General features: G+C 46.6%; 1 protein-coding gene across 1 annotated transcript in view; it reads right to left on the reverse strand.

Moving 5' to 3' along the window:
* The window catches only part of LATS2 (large tumor suppressor kinase 2), a 52,694-nt gene extending 48,722 nt beyond the window's left edge, over positions 1-3,972 (reverse strand). Inside the window, exon 1 of the mRNA XM_054067711.1 lies at positions 3,765-3,972. The gene's annotated coding sequence lies outside the window, so the exon portion shown is untranslated. The remainder of the gene's footprint in view (positions 1-3,764) is intronic.
* Between the last annotated feature and the right edge of the window lie 9,273 nt (positions 3,973-13,245).

Consider the following 13,245-nt stretch of genomic DNA (forward strand, 5'->3'; position numbering starts at 1 on the left):
CTACTAAGTAATAACGGAAGAGGCAGAACCAGCTCCATCAGCAGCCCAATACAGAAAAAAGTAAAGACCTCTTCTGACATGCAGGAGAGAACAACTCTGCAGCACACGTAAGCTAGTGCAACTTGCCACCTCAGTGCAGCATGATGTTACAAGAATCCTACCTCAACTAAGTCTTTGTGGCACCACTGTAACAGAAATATTAAATAATGGTACGTTTGGAAGTGGATTAAAAAGACAGCTTAATCAGAAATGTGAACTTACGCAAGTCTGCGTCTCTTGCTGATGTTAGACCTTGCAAAGTGACTCAAGCCACTTTGTTGGAAAGGTTAGATTTTTGTTCAGTTGTTTTCAAATCACAAATATAGAGAGAAGCTGGACACATTCACCTCTGAAGCCTATCACCACCTCCTCATTAGTACAGAGTCTATTTCAAGCTTTCCTCTAAAACCAAGGACTCAAATGCAACAGTGAAGTGAGCGTCCAGGCTCTTTTATGATGGTTAACCAGTCTGAAATGCAGGTGCATAGATTAATCATTTGAGATATGGTCTATGTGTTATGTTCTTACAACACCTGCCATATATTCCTTTAATGGGAAATTTCTGTACAGTCTAACATTTCAGATCCACACTTTGGCTGAAAGGTATGATTATGTTTACACTGAAAGCTCTAGGATCAAACTACTTGAGAATGCACAATAAGGGGGATAGATGTCAACCTCTTTTGCTAAGATTTAAATGTTCAGTTAACTAAAAGACAACGTATTCAAGGTCTCGAGCTCTTCCACTTGCTGCTCTTTATGTATATCCCACAACTCAAACACATACAGGACTAAAAGTGACATAAATGCCCACACGCACATTGGACAGGGTTTGTCACTTGCCTTAAGACAAGTGCTAAAGCTGGTTATCTAGATTTTGATATTTTCACAAACAATAAATCAGCTATTAGTCAATAACAGATCAAGTTTTCATTGTTCTGAAAGTGACTGTAGGATCTCAAGAATAGACTTTCACCTACCTAGAATACAGCAAAAAAAATACATAACCTTGTTAAAAAAACAATAATATTGCAGCCTTTTTAGGATTACATCATAACTAGCTAGTGCTTAGAAGATAGAAAGCAATTAATTGGTCTCTAACGGTCTGTCTTTTCCTCACAGCAGCAGGCCCCATATGGCTGGGTTTAGGAATCCAGCTTGTTCTTCCTTTTCAGTCCCTGTGCCAATCCTCAGGCCTGGGACGTGCTAGAAAAGCCTGTGCACACACACACACCCCCCACCACCTTTTTGCAGCAAAGGACTGCTTTCCCATTTACACGCATGCTTTACGTACAGAACTTGTGACCTTTAGCCTAAGCTGGAGTCTAATAATGCTAGGTCAAACAGGCTGGCAACTTCCTCAGCTTACATTTACAATACTGCTAAAACCAGAAAAAAACGTTGATTGTTTAGACAGTATGAACGGGAACAGCAACAACAGTAAGTACTGGAGCTAACTGCAAACCTGTTTCACATTCTGAAGAAAGGCTTTTTACCTAAATATGTAAGATAAGCCAGGAAATTGGAACATTAAATATTACAGATGATTTACAAAGAAAGACAAGCTGCCTGCTTTTTTAAATCTTCCTATGATTTTTATCTTTAGAAAAAAATAAGAAGTTTGTATGCTTTAAAAGATGTGTAGTATGTCTAATTCTGTCTCAGCATTTCTGACTGTACATCTGGATGTGGATAACTCCAAATCCTTCTAATCTGCACCTTGCCTACAGCATGAATGTATCAATAGCCTTCCTGCCATCACGAGAAATCATTTGTCAGAATCAGTTTTGAGCTTCAAGCCAAGCTGACTAAACAGTCTAAGGGTTGGTTGTTTTCCAAAATGTACGTTCTGTGCTAATTAAAAGGTTGTCCATTATCCTGAAGATAGAATATATCAAATAAGCATGGCATCGCTCTAATTGCATTAAGTTAGAACAATTTTTTAATAACAGATTACAATTCTTCATTTGAGAAGGACCAATAGCCACTTTGGCACCAACTACACTGAAATTATACGCTGATGTCTGTCGGCTCAGCAGCACTAGCTGTTCTCTCTCCTGTTTCTTCATTCACCAACACACTGTATGTGCTTGTGGCTCTGCAGAGCTGGGACACAGGCAAGAAACTAAAGCTCAGCTGTGATAAGTCCCAAACGCCACGCCAGAGAGCTGTTTCCTTGTCTATAACCATGGAGCGAGCTGAACCAGTGAGCACAGCAGAAGAAAGGAGTAAAGTTTTAAGAAACTTCTCCAGCTGCCTTCCCTTTCTTAAACTACAGGAATTGCTTTGGGTTTTTTGGATCACAAATTCACAGAAGCAGGGACCATCCACTTTGTGCTGGAGGTCTAAGATTGCTGGGAGAGTGTTTCAGGGAATTTATTATACAAACCGTGCTTCCCTTTTAGAAGCAGGCACATGGTGAAAGTGAAAAGAACCGAAGTAAGGATTTTCCCCAAAACCATTGCTCCTCTCCTTCCTTCTGCTAACAAAACTGCCCCAAAGCAACTCCGTGCCCGCGTCCCACTGCCAACCACACGCACTGGCCCATTCCTACGCTGTGGGAAACAGCTCACCTTCCCTATCCACAGCCGCCCAGCAATAACCGACCACAGAAATGACCTGAGTGCTCCAAATAATCTGGCTTTTTTTTTGCGTCATTTGTGCAGAGTGCCTTTTGCTGGGAAGGGGGGGGATATTTCAACACACACACCACTCAGGAGGCAGGAGAGAGAGGGTGGCGAAGCGCTGAATTTTGGCAGTGACCTTCAGCTGACTGGGACCAGCAGGGGCCCCGCTGCAGCCAGCCGGGACCTGGCAGGACTTGGACCCCCCTGTCCCCCCAGCCTCGTCTGCTCCAGGCTCGTCCCCTCCACCTGCAGGGAAGGCGGCTGCCCCAACCCCTTCTCCCCCAGCCCTAAACGCGCAGAAAGGTCCCAAAATAACCTCAGGCCTGAGGTACCGATCTCTGTGGTGGAGGAGGGGGGGGGGAAGCAGGGCTGTCCAGCCTGGGGACTGCGAGCAAGCGGGATCCCCCTCTCTCCCATCCCATCCACGTCCCCATCCACGTCCCGTCCTGTCCCCGTACCCCCTCTTCCCTCCCTAGCCCTGACCCGTCCTGTCTCTCTCCTGTCCTCGTCCCCCTTTTCCTCCTCCGCCAGTCCTGTCCCTGTTCCCTCTCCTGTCCCACTCCCTGTTCCCCTTCTGCTTCCCCCCATCTCCGTCCCAATCCCTGTCCTGTCTCCCTCCCAACCCAGTCCAGTCCTCCTCCTGTCCACGTCCCCATCCCGTCCTGTCCCCCTCCCGTCCCTGTCCCTTCTCCTCCCAGTCCCAGTCCCAACCCCCTCCCAGTCCTGTCCCCCTCGCGTCCGTCCTGTCCCTCTCCTGTCCCCTTCCTGTTCCCCATCTCCTCCCCCCGAGTCCTGTCCTGTCCCCCTCCCGTCCTCTCCTGCCCCTGTCCCCCCTTTCCTCTCCCCCCAGTCCCCGTCCTGTCCCTCCTCTCCTCCCTCCCGGTCCCAGTCCTGTCCCCTTTCTCTTCCCCATATCCCCGTCCCATCCTGTCCCCGTCCCTGCGCTGTCACACGGTGTCCGGGCGCTGCCGGGCGGGCTCAGCACAGCCCCGATTAGCGGGACACACACCGGGACACTCACTCCTGCCCCAAGAATCGATCCTCCTCCCCCCCAACCACGCGCTCAGCAGCCGGGGGGGGTGGGAAAATCGCTCCTACCCAGGATCGAAGCGAAGAGCCGCTCCCCTCTCCCCCTTCGCTCCCCTCCCCGGGGTTCCCGGCGCCGTCACGGAGCGGCCGAGCGGCGGCGGCCCCGGCGGGGGGGTTCGAGCTCCATCTCTCTGCCCCCGACCCCCCGTTTTTCGGAGCCGAACGCGGGGCGCGCAGTTTCGGGACATTCGCTACATTGTTGGCATTCCAGCGGCCGTCACGTGACCGCGGCGTCATTCCAGCCCCCCCGCCCCGCGCATTCCAGAGGGGGGAGGCGCTTCCACGGCCGCGGGGGCTGTGGCACCCCGGGGGGACAGTGGGGGGCTGGGGGGGAGCGCCCTCTCAGCAGCCACCGCCTTCTCAGCAACACCCAGCACCCCCCAGCACCCCAATCCCTCTGCTCTCATACCCCTCAGCACCCCCAGCACCGCAATCCCCCTGCTCCCATACCCCTCAGCACCCCCAGCACCCCAATCCCCCTGCTCCCATACCCCTCAGCACCTCCAGCACCCCAATCTCCCTGTTCCCATACACCTCAGCACCCCCAGCACCTCAATCCCAGCACCCCACCCCCACTGGCACCCCCCAGCACCTCAATCTCCCCTACAACCACACCCTTAATCCTCCCTGCACCTAGCCCCCCCAGCACCCCAATCCTGTCTGCACCCAACCCCCCTGCACCCCTATCCCTCAGCAACCCCTCTCTCAGCACCCTCACAGCACCCCAATACCCCCGCACCCATCCCCCTCCTGCACCCCCAGCACCCCAATCCCCCCTGCACCCCTATCCTTCAGCACCCCGTCTTTCGGCACCCACCCCCCTCAGCACCCCCAAGCATGCCAACCCCTCAGCACCCACCCCTCTCAGCATCCCTCAGCACCCTAATCCCCCCTTCACCCATCCCCCTCAGCACCCCCCGCACCTCAATTCCCCCTGAACCCCCATCCCTCAGCATCCCCCCAACACCCCAATCCCCCCTGCACCCACCTCCCTCAGCACTTCCCCAGCTCCTCAATGCCCCCTGCACCCACCCCTCTCAACACCTCCCAGCACCCCAATCCCCTCTCAGCACCTCCATACTTCAGCAGCCCCCTTCGGACCCCCCAGCACCCCAAACACCCTGCATCCATCCCCTTCAGCACCCCCAGCACCCCACCCCCACTGTACCCACCCACCTCAGCACCTCTATCCCTCAGCACCCCAATCCCCCCTGCACCCACCCCCATCAGCACCTGACCCCTATCCTGCATCACTGTGACCCCCCACCTTGACCCTCACCCACACTCCCAGGTCACCCCACGTCACCTCAACTCCCACCCTGCACCCCATATCACCCCACACTCCCCACCTTGACCCCCACTCTGCACCCTTTGTCATCCTGACCCCCTCCCCACATCCCCCCAAACCCTCACCCCACATCACCCTGACCTCCCCCCTGCACCCCACGCCCCACTGTCCTCAGCTCCCCCCTCAGCACCCACCCTGGATGAGTCCCTGAGTGACGTGGGTGGTGGCTGCCAGGCTCTTGGGATGCTCCAGGTCCAGGCAGGTGTTCCCCAACCAGACCTGGCCTCCACCTTCCGGTCCCCTTGGGGTTCCTTTCCCTCTGCTTACAGGCAGCTTGCGACAGTTGTCCCCTCACAACAACACACACAGAGGTGTGGGTGAGGTGGTGGTGGGAATGGCACTGCCTCTGCTTCTTGAGGATGCCTTGGAGTTGCCCATCCACTTGCCGGATGCCTTGGAGTTGCCCATCCACTTGCTGGATGCCCCAAACCTGTTTTAAGTGAGAGTTTTAGAATCATAGAATGGATTGGGTTGGAAGAAGCCTTGAAGATCATGAAGTTTCAACTGCCCTGCCATAGGCAGAGACACCTTCCACTGGATCAGGTTACTCAAAGCCCCATCCAACCTGGCCTTGAATGCCACCAAAGATGGGGCATCCATGACTTCTCTGGGCAAATTGTTCCAGTGCCTCTCCACCGTCACAGGAAAAAAATCTTCTTAATATCTCATCTAAATCCCCCCTCTTTCAGCTTAAAACTGTTCCCCCTCATCCTATCCCTGCACACCCTGATAAAGAACCCCTCCTCAGCTTTCCTGTCACCCCCTTTAAGTACTGGAAGGCTGCTAGAAGGTCTTTCCAGAGCCTTCTGTTCTCCAGGCTGAACAGCCCCAAATCTCTCAGCCTACACCTCTTATGGGAGGTGCTCCAGCCCTCTGATCATCTTCCTTGCCCTTCTCTGGACTTGCTCTGAAAGATACATGTCCTTTCTGTGCTGAGGTCTCCAGAACTGAACACAGGACTCCAGGTGAGGTCCTGCAAGAGCAGAGTAGATGGGGAGAGTCACCTCCCTTGACCCGCTGGTCACACTTCTGACGCAGCCCAGAATATGTTTGGATTTCTGGGCTGCAAGTGATAATCTTCTATTATTATTATTCCTTCCATGCTGAGCTAAAACCACACACACAAAAAGTGGTAGGACTGTGTCTGTTTGGGCTTGGCTTTCGGTTTCTAGTTTGCTTTTTTTTTTTTTTTTCTGAGGGGTTTTACTTGGTTTTAGACTCACAGAATTGTTAAGGTTGGAAAAGACCTCTAAGACCATCAAGTCAAACCATCAACACAATGCCATCGTGCCTACTAAACCACGTCCCGAAAGCACCACATCTACACGTTGTTTGAACACCTCCAGGGATGGTGACTCCACCACTTCCCTGGGCAGCCCATCCCAATGCTTCACCAATTTTTCGGTAAAGAACTTTTTCCTAATATCCAATCTAAACTTCCCCTGGTGCAACTTGAGGTCATTTTTATGTAATTCTGTATTTCATGTATCCATGGGGCTCTATGAGGTGCCAGAGGACAACCAGGGAATTCATATTTGGATCCAAAATGCAGACTCAACCTGCAAAGGATTTTTAGATGTAAAGCTCGTGTTTGACCTCTTTATGGACGGAACTGCCTGGATCTGAGCCTGGGTTTTAAGATTTTAGTTTTCTTCCTTGTTTTCTGATTTTAGATACCTCTATAAAGTTGATAAAGACAACTATAATCAAGAAATAACACACACAAACCAACACAGCAATATTTGTATCTGGGAGGCCGGCTCTTACCCCTCAGCATGACAGACACAAACACATATATATATATATAAATATATATGTGCATATAGCTAGATCAGTAACATGGAAGAAGCCTGCAGTCCTGAAATAAAACTTCAAAATTCTTGAAGTCCCGTTGCGAAGCTGGGAGGTGCTCGTTGTAGAGGTGCTCTGCTTGGCTGGGAAAGGTTTTTGGTGGCATGCAGGGAGAACATCAGATCTGCAAATGCTCAAGACACGTAGTTATCTTTAATCATGCAGCCAGCCCCAGTGTCTTGAACGGGACTGACAGCACGTATAAAGAGAAGTCTACACATAACTGTCTTTCCAGGATGGGAACTTTATTTACAGCCTTTTCCAAGCCATGAGGACTATTTTTGTAAGCAATGTTGCTCACAGACAGTCCTATCTAAGGATATTTCTGTGGGCTTGTTTATCATATTTTTTTTTAATGCTTTTCATGCAAACTGTCATTAGTGCTTATAAACGATGCTGGTTTGGGAGGAGAAGTGACTACCAATAGAGTGCTATATTTCATGAGATAAACACAGCCTGGTACACAGAAATTGTTTAGCATCTCATCAGAGGACAAACAGTTACTGTATATAAATGAATGTTGGAATTTCAATAGTGCCATTGGCTGGAATATATTGTGAGGGGCAGGGAGGAAACCTGCCACTCTGGGGAGCTAAAGAAACCCATTAGGTTCAGAGCAGATTCGAACGTCAGCAGAATATTGTAGGTAATGTGGTTCATTTTGCAATCTTCAAATACCTGCAAAACTTAAGAAAATTTTAAATGATGTGGCAGATGCAGCATGGCTTCATTTTCTGAATTGCTGCTGTGCTTAACCAATGAAGCACAACAACATGATTTTCCAAACCAGAGATTGCTCAATGGCTTGAGACCTTTTCCCAACAAAGTTCAGGCTGGTTTAAAGGAACAGCATTGAGATAAAAATTGCTTATTCTGTGCTTCTACGCTCTTTCATAAGATTTGGTTGTCATCCACATTCTTAAAGCTAGGTAAAAGAGATGTTTTCACTTAGTTTTCTCCTTTGGAACTGTTTGTTATCCTTTTGCATTGAAATCCATCTGGGAATGAAACTCATCTACAGTATTTCACCTCCTGGTTCCAGCCAGTTGCACTTTCTGAATTTCATGCACTTGCTCAGAGTTGCTGAGTATGAATTCCCACCAGCAGAGTAGCAGGTAGAGGAGAGAGAGGTTGGATCCACTCTCTAGAAAGTAGCTGTATTTGGCTGGTCCACTACAGATGAGGAGACTTAGACTATTACTGCTTTTAGCCTTTAGAGACTCAAAATATTAGAAATCATGTTCCTCAAAAATACTAAGGAGATGAAATTGGGTTGTATCATGATAAAACTCTATTAAAATGTGATTTAATCTCTGTAAGTTTATGGTTACCACTGTGTATCAGTCAAGTCTTTCCTCCCAACTATCTTCTACACAGTAACATATCTCCGGAAGAAAAGACACTCCATAAAAAAAAACCCCAATGCAATTTGTCTGTATGAGCAAATCTGTTCACAGACATGAGATAATGATCTGCCATGAGTAAGGGTCAGTGTGTTTATTTATGGCTCTCTTTCAGTGAGTGACTCTGTGCTCACCTCTTGACTTGCCCAAGCAGCTGTCTGCCCCGACGTGTGGATTTGGTGGGAGGGAACAGGGCTCCAACATTTCACATTCTTTCTCCTTCTACCCACCTGAGACAGTGAGGGAAGCGGTGCAGCTCCATCCCCTCACATCTCACGTTGTTGGTTGCCTTGTCCCTTCCCTGTATTCTTGTTTCATCATTAGCTGGGCCACAGCGTGACTCTTTCTAGACTATTGTATTTGGAACCAATTACCAAGTCGTGCTGCTAAAAATGCTCCTAGCAACCATATAATTGTGATGTGGGTGGATGAACTTTTTCTTTACACAGTACCAGTAGCCAATAAAACCTTGAACCCATTCAGAAAGCTTGAAACCATTCAGAAAGCAAGAATATCAGCAGCAATGTCTAGTTCTCTGATAGTCTTTTTTTCACTGAGAGGAACACACACATACATACAGGAAAGGATTATGAACATGCAAACATAGTGTGTATGAGCAGGCAGACACAAAGAATTTGCTGACAGTGACGTCCTTCACTAGGACAACATGTCTAGAACAAACCACTGTGACACAGAGTGAATGATGTTCAAGGAAAAAAGAGGTAGGTAAACATCACTGAAATGTTCTTGTTTTAATGTATCAATTTTCTCTGCAGATGATACCAGGGAATCATTCTTCCCAAATCAGAAATACAAACTCAGTTAGAAACAGGAGTTGTGAGTCCTCCAGCACAGTACAGACAATGCAACCTGTCTGTGAATATAATGTATACATTTAACAACGATGCAAAATTACATTTTTGTCAGTCAAAGTTAGGCTCATTGCTTCAATAACTGAGTGGGTGAAAAATTAAACTCTAACCAAATTCTAATTATGGTTTAGATATGCTTTTCTTTTGTCAGGACTTTGTTTGTGAGATCTATCACTGCATTCTTTTTGAGCAGCAGAGATGTAGCGAATATTAAGAGCTAGTATTCCAGAAATACATTTTATTTCAGCACAAAGTGGGTGAAATAGGACAAAGATGACTGGGAATCCACATCAGCTTTGCAGAGGAAATATGAACCCAGGCTCACATAACTGGGTAAGGCATTCTGGGTGCTCAGATTGCCTTTATGGCCCCACACGGAGGGTTCAAAACTCTGAATTTCACAAGGACCCATGTTCTTCTGTACTCTGCCCCTACACTCAGCCTTCATATCAATCATTGACTGCAGCTGGAGCCCAGGCAGTGCCCGAGAGGACTGCAGGAATGTCGGGACTTTTGTGTGGAATTTCGCCAGTGCGAGCCAGTTGTGCTTTCTGTTTGGGAATGAATCAGCCAGATTTTTAAGTCCCTACACTCAGCTTGATGGCATCGCTTTGTTCAGATGCAATGTGGACGGCTTTTGAACATCACAGTCAACCAAATAAAAAATTTCGGGAAAAGTTTTTAGGCATCTGTAGGCAGTGCCCTTCTGATCCTGGAGAAAACGAGAAGCGGGTAATGCAGGACACATGAAGTCCTGGCATCTGGTGAGGGCATCCAGCAACCATCAATTTTCTTTTCATCAAAGGACTGGAACAGTAGTTGTGAGCATCACCCAGCATAACAATACCCCACCACAGCTCTGCCCTTCCTGCCACAGACTCCCTGAATGATTAGCATCATGCTTTAGACAGAGTAAAAAGGTGTGGGAGGAACACATGCAAAGCCCTTGGCTTGGTGCAGAAAATAAAGGACTCTGGAACTGATAAGGACAATGGTAGCTTTCCAAAATCACAGAATCATCGAATGATTTGGATTGGAAGAGACCATGAAGATCATCCAGTCCAACCGCCCCGGCAGCGAGCAAAGACATCTTCATCTAGATCAGGTAGCTCAGAGCCCCATCCAACCTGACCTTGACTGTTTCCAGGGATGGGGCATCCACCACCTCTCTGGGCAACCGGTGCCAGTATTTCACCACCCTCTGTGAAAAAAAATCGCTTTTTAATATCTAGTCAAAACTTCTCTTTTACTTTAACACCATTACTCCTCATCCTATTGCTACAGGCCCTGCTAAGAAGTTTTTCCCCATCTTTCTCATAAGCCCCCCTTAAGTATTGAAAGATTGCAATAAGTTCTCCTTGGAGTCTTCTCTGAACAACTCCAACTCTCTCAGCCTTTTGTCCTAGCAGAGGCGTTCCACACGTTTGATAATATTTGTGGCCCTCCTCTGGACCCACTCCAATAGGTCCATGTCTTTCCTGTGCTGAAGACTCCAGAGCTGGACACAATATTCCAAGTATGGTCTCACCAGAGCAGAGTAGAGGGGCAGAATCACCTCCCTCTACCTGCTAGCAACACTTCTTTTGAGGCAGCAGGGAATACAGCTGTGTGGAGAGGAAAAAAAATTGAGGGAGCTGTGAGGAACCCCTACTCTGAAGGAACAAGTGAGGTGCTTTTCTTCTGCAATGCTCTGCAGAAGAAAATACCAAGGAATTCCTAGAGCCAGTGGTATGGAGGTGAGGGTTTGAGACTAGGAAGCTCCTAGAGGAATACAGAATGGGAAAGCAGCACCAGAGTACACAGGGAGGAATGAGACACGTGTAGCCTACTAACTGCTCCTTGCCCCATGCACACACATACACGCATCAGTGTAAGGGTATATTTCAACCGTAAGAGACCATCCAAGACTTCAGAAGGGTCATTCTCTACCGAAACATTTCATGTTGATCTGGGAGAGGGGGTGGTAGCTACGTCTGTTGAGCCAGAGATAGGATAGATCAGTTTTTCTCAGTTCTCTGTCCCGTTTGGGGACTGTCAGCAAACCATTTCACTTCTACACCTCAGCTTCCCTGCCTGTAAAAGAAAGAGGAATGATTCTCACGTCTTGGAAAGACTAGGAAATCTCTGGATTGATAGCTCCTTCTGTGAGCTAGCATTATGTTAAATTGATGCCTCAAAGCCCAGTTGTCATAATTGAGTGTTAATTTAAAAGAAAGCTGTGTTTGTTTCTCTAGTAATTTAGAAGGCCTGGCACTAAAGTCCTATGTAGCTTTTCCCATGAGAAAATTAAATATTTCTATTGAATTTGCATTTTAACTGATCTATCCATTTAAAAACTGTTGGCTGCTAGGGAATTTACACTGTCATCTCTACAATAAATGATTTATTTTGAAGCGAGGAAGGATTATCAAGGAAAGGATGTCTTTAACATGTTTCTGCGGTTAACCTGAATCCAGTGTTTTGCTGTTTTCTGTTACCAACTTTGAGTGCAGGAGACGAAATCTCCTATATCCTGTGATATATTTGGTTTATGGAAAATATGAAATTTGGAAGCAGAAAAAAAAATAGTGTCTCATTTCACTGAGAGTATAGATATAAGTTATTTTGCCAGTTAAAAATGACACATGCTTTGTCTATTAAGTAGCTCATACATCGAGGAAATGTGAGATTTTTTAGATAAGACCCTGGAAGAAGAGACAAAAATGACTCATGTGACTGAGGCAGCAATCTACTCAAATGAAGCCCAAAATAGCAATGAACAAAACTCCCTTGAAAATGGGTACTCTGAGCTAGTTACCTGCTTGTGAGTAATGCCTGGTCACTAAAGCTAAATGTCATATTCCCCCAAAGCACCACTAGAAACATACCTACTAGACACTTCACCAGAGAAACCTGATAGATAATTGTCTCCTTAGGACAAGAATTTATGGCTAGAGAGAATAAATATATTAACAAAGGATTTCAACAGCAAGGGATGTCAGTCCAGTATCCTTAGAAAATAAAACTAGACAGACTTCATCCATCTTACAAACATATAAGTGGTTCTTTCCCAGATAAAGAGTAGAACTGAGTCAGAAGACAGCACTTTTAATAGGCTGCCTTATCAAAAGCAATACAAGGAAAAGCAATACTTCAGAGAAGGAAAAGCAAGTGTCAGATTAGATATAATTTGAACACATTTTAGGTTCCCAACATTATGTGTGTTTTGGGTTAGACGTGAGTTTCTCAGAAGATACCATTTCTCTTCTGCGACGTTGTCAGATCTGCCAATGTCTGTAAAAGCAGCGAAGTATAGTTGGAAGATTATCAAAAAAATAGTGACCATGGTAATAAGCTTTGGATCAGATCTTTCAACAAGACTTGGATCTTTCCCTGTAAGCTTTGTTATTATGACTAAAGTAGTTTAAAAAGGAGAAAAAAAAAATAACAGCAATGAATTTCAACTGATTAAATTCTGAGAGAAAACAGGACGTGGAACAGGGTAAAGGCAGGGATAGAAAGAGAAAAATGGGCACTGGCATGTGTTCAGAAGTACTATTAATGTGTATTCAAAGACAATTAAAATACTAGTACAGATGGGCAAAGAAGTACAACCACGGATAAGAAAAAGACACTGAGTCCAGAGGAAGAGAACTAGACAGATTGCAGACTGACATCAGTAATGCAGAAGGAAAGAAAGGGTGAGCCAATATAAAACATAGAAGTCAAACTATAAGAGATTGATCTATGTACATTCATATATTCTAGATATGCACTGAAGGAGACCACGGAAACAAGGATAGCTGGCAGCTATAGACAGGAGTGGTAAGATGCTTTTAAAAAGAACTATCTGTACCTCTGTTTTTAAAAAGCCTGCTTGTGTATCAGAGTGTGGGAAGTAATGACCATAAATTAAAATGAAGAAACAGAATTAAGACCATGCTAACACAATACAGCTGCACGAGTGGAACAGCTACTAAATGAGAGAATCCCACAAACATATGGGGCAAGTATCAGTTAATCTTGCTGCGTGTGAT

This window comes from Cuculus canorus, chromosome 1 (genome assembly GCF_017976375.1).
Source record: "Cuculus canorus isolate bCucCan1 chromosome 1, bCucCan1.pri, whole genome shotgun sequence".
NCBI lineage: Eukaryota > Metazoa > Chordata > Aves > Cuculiformes > Cuculidae > Cuculus > Cuculus canorus.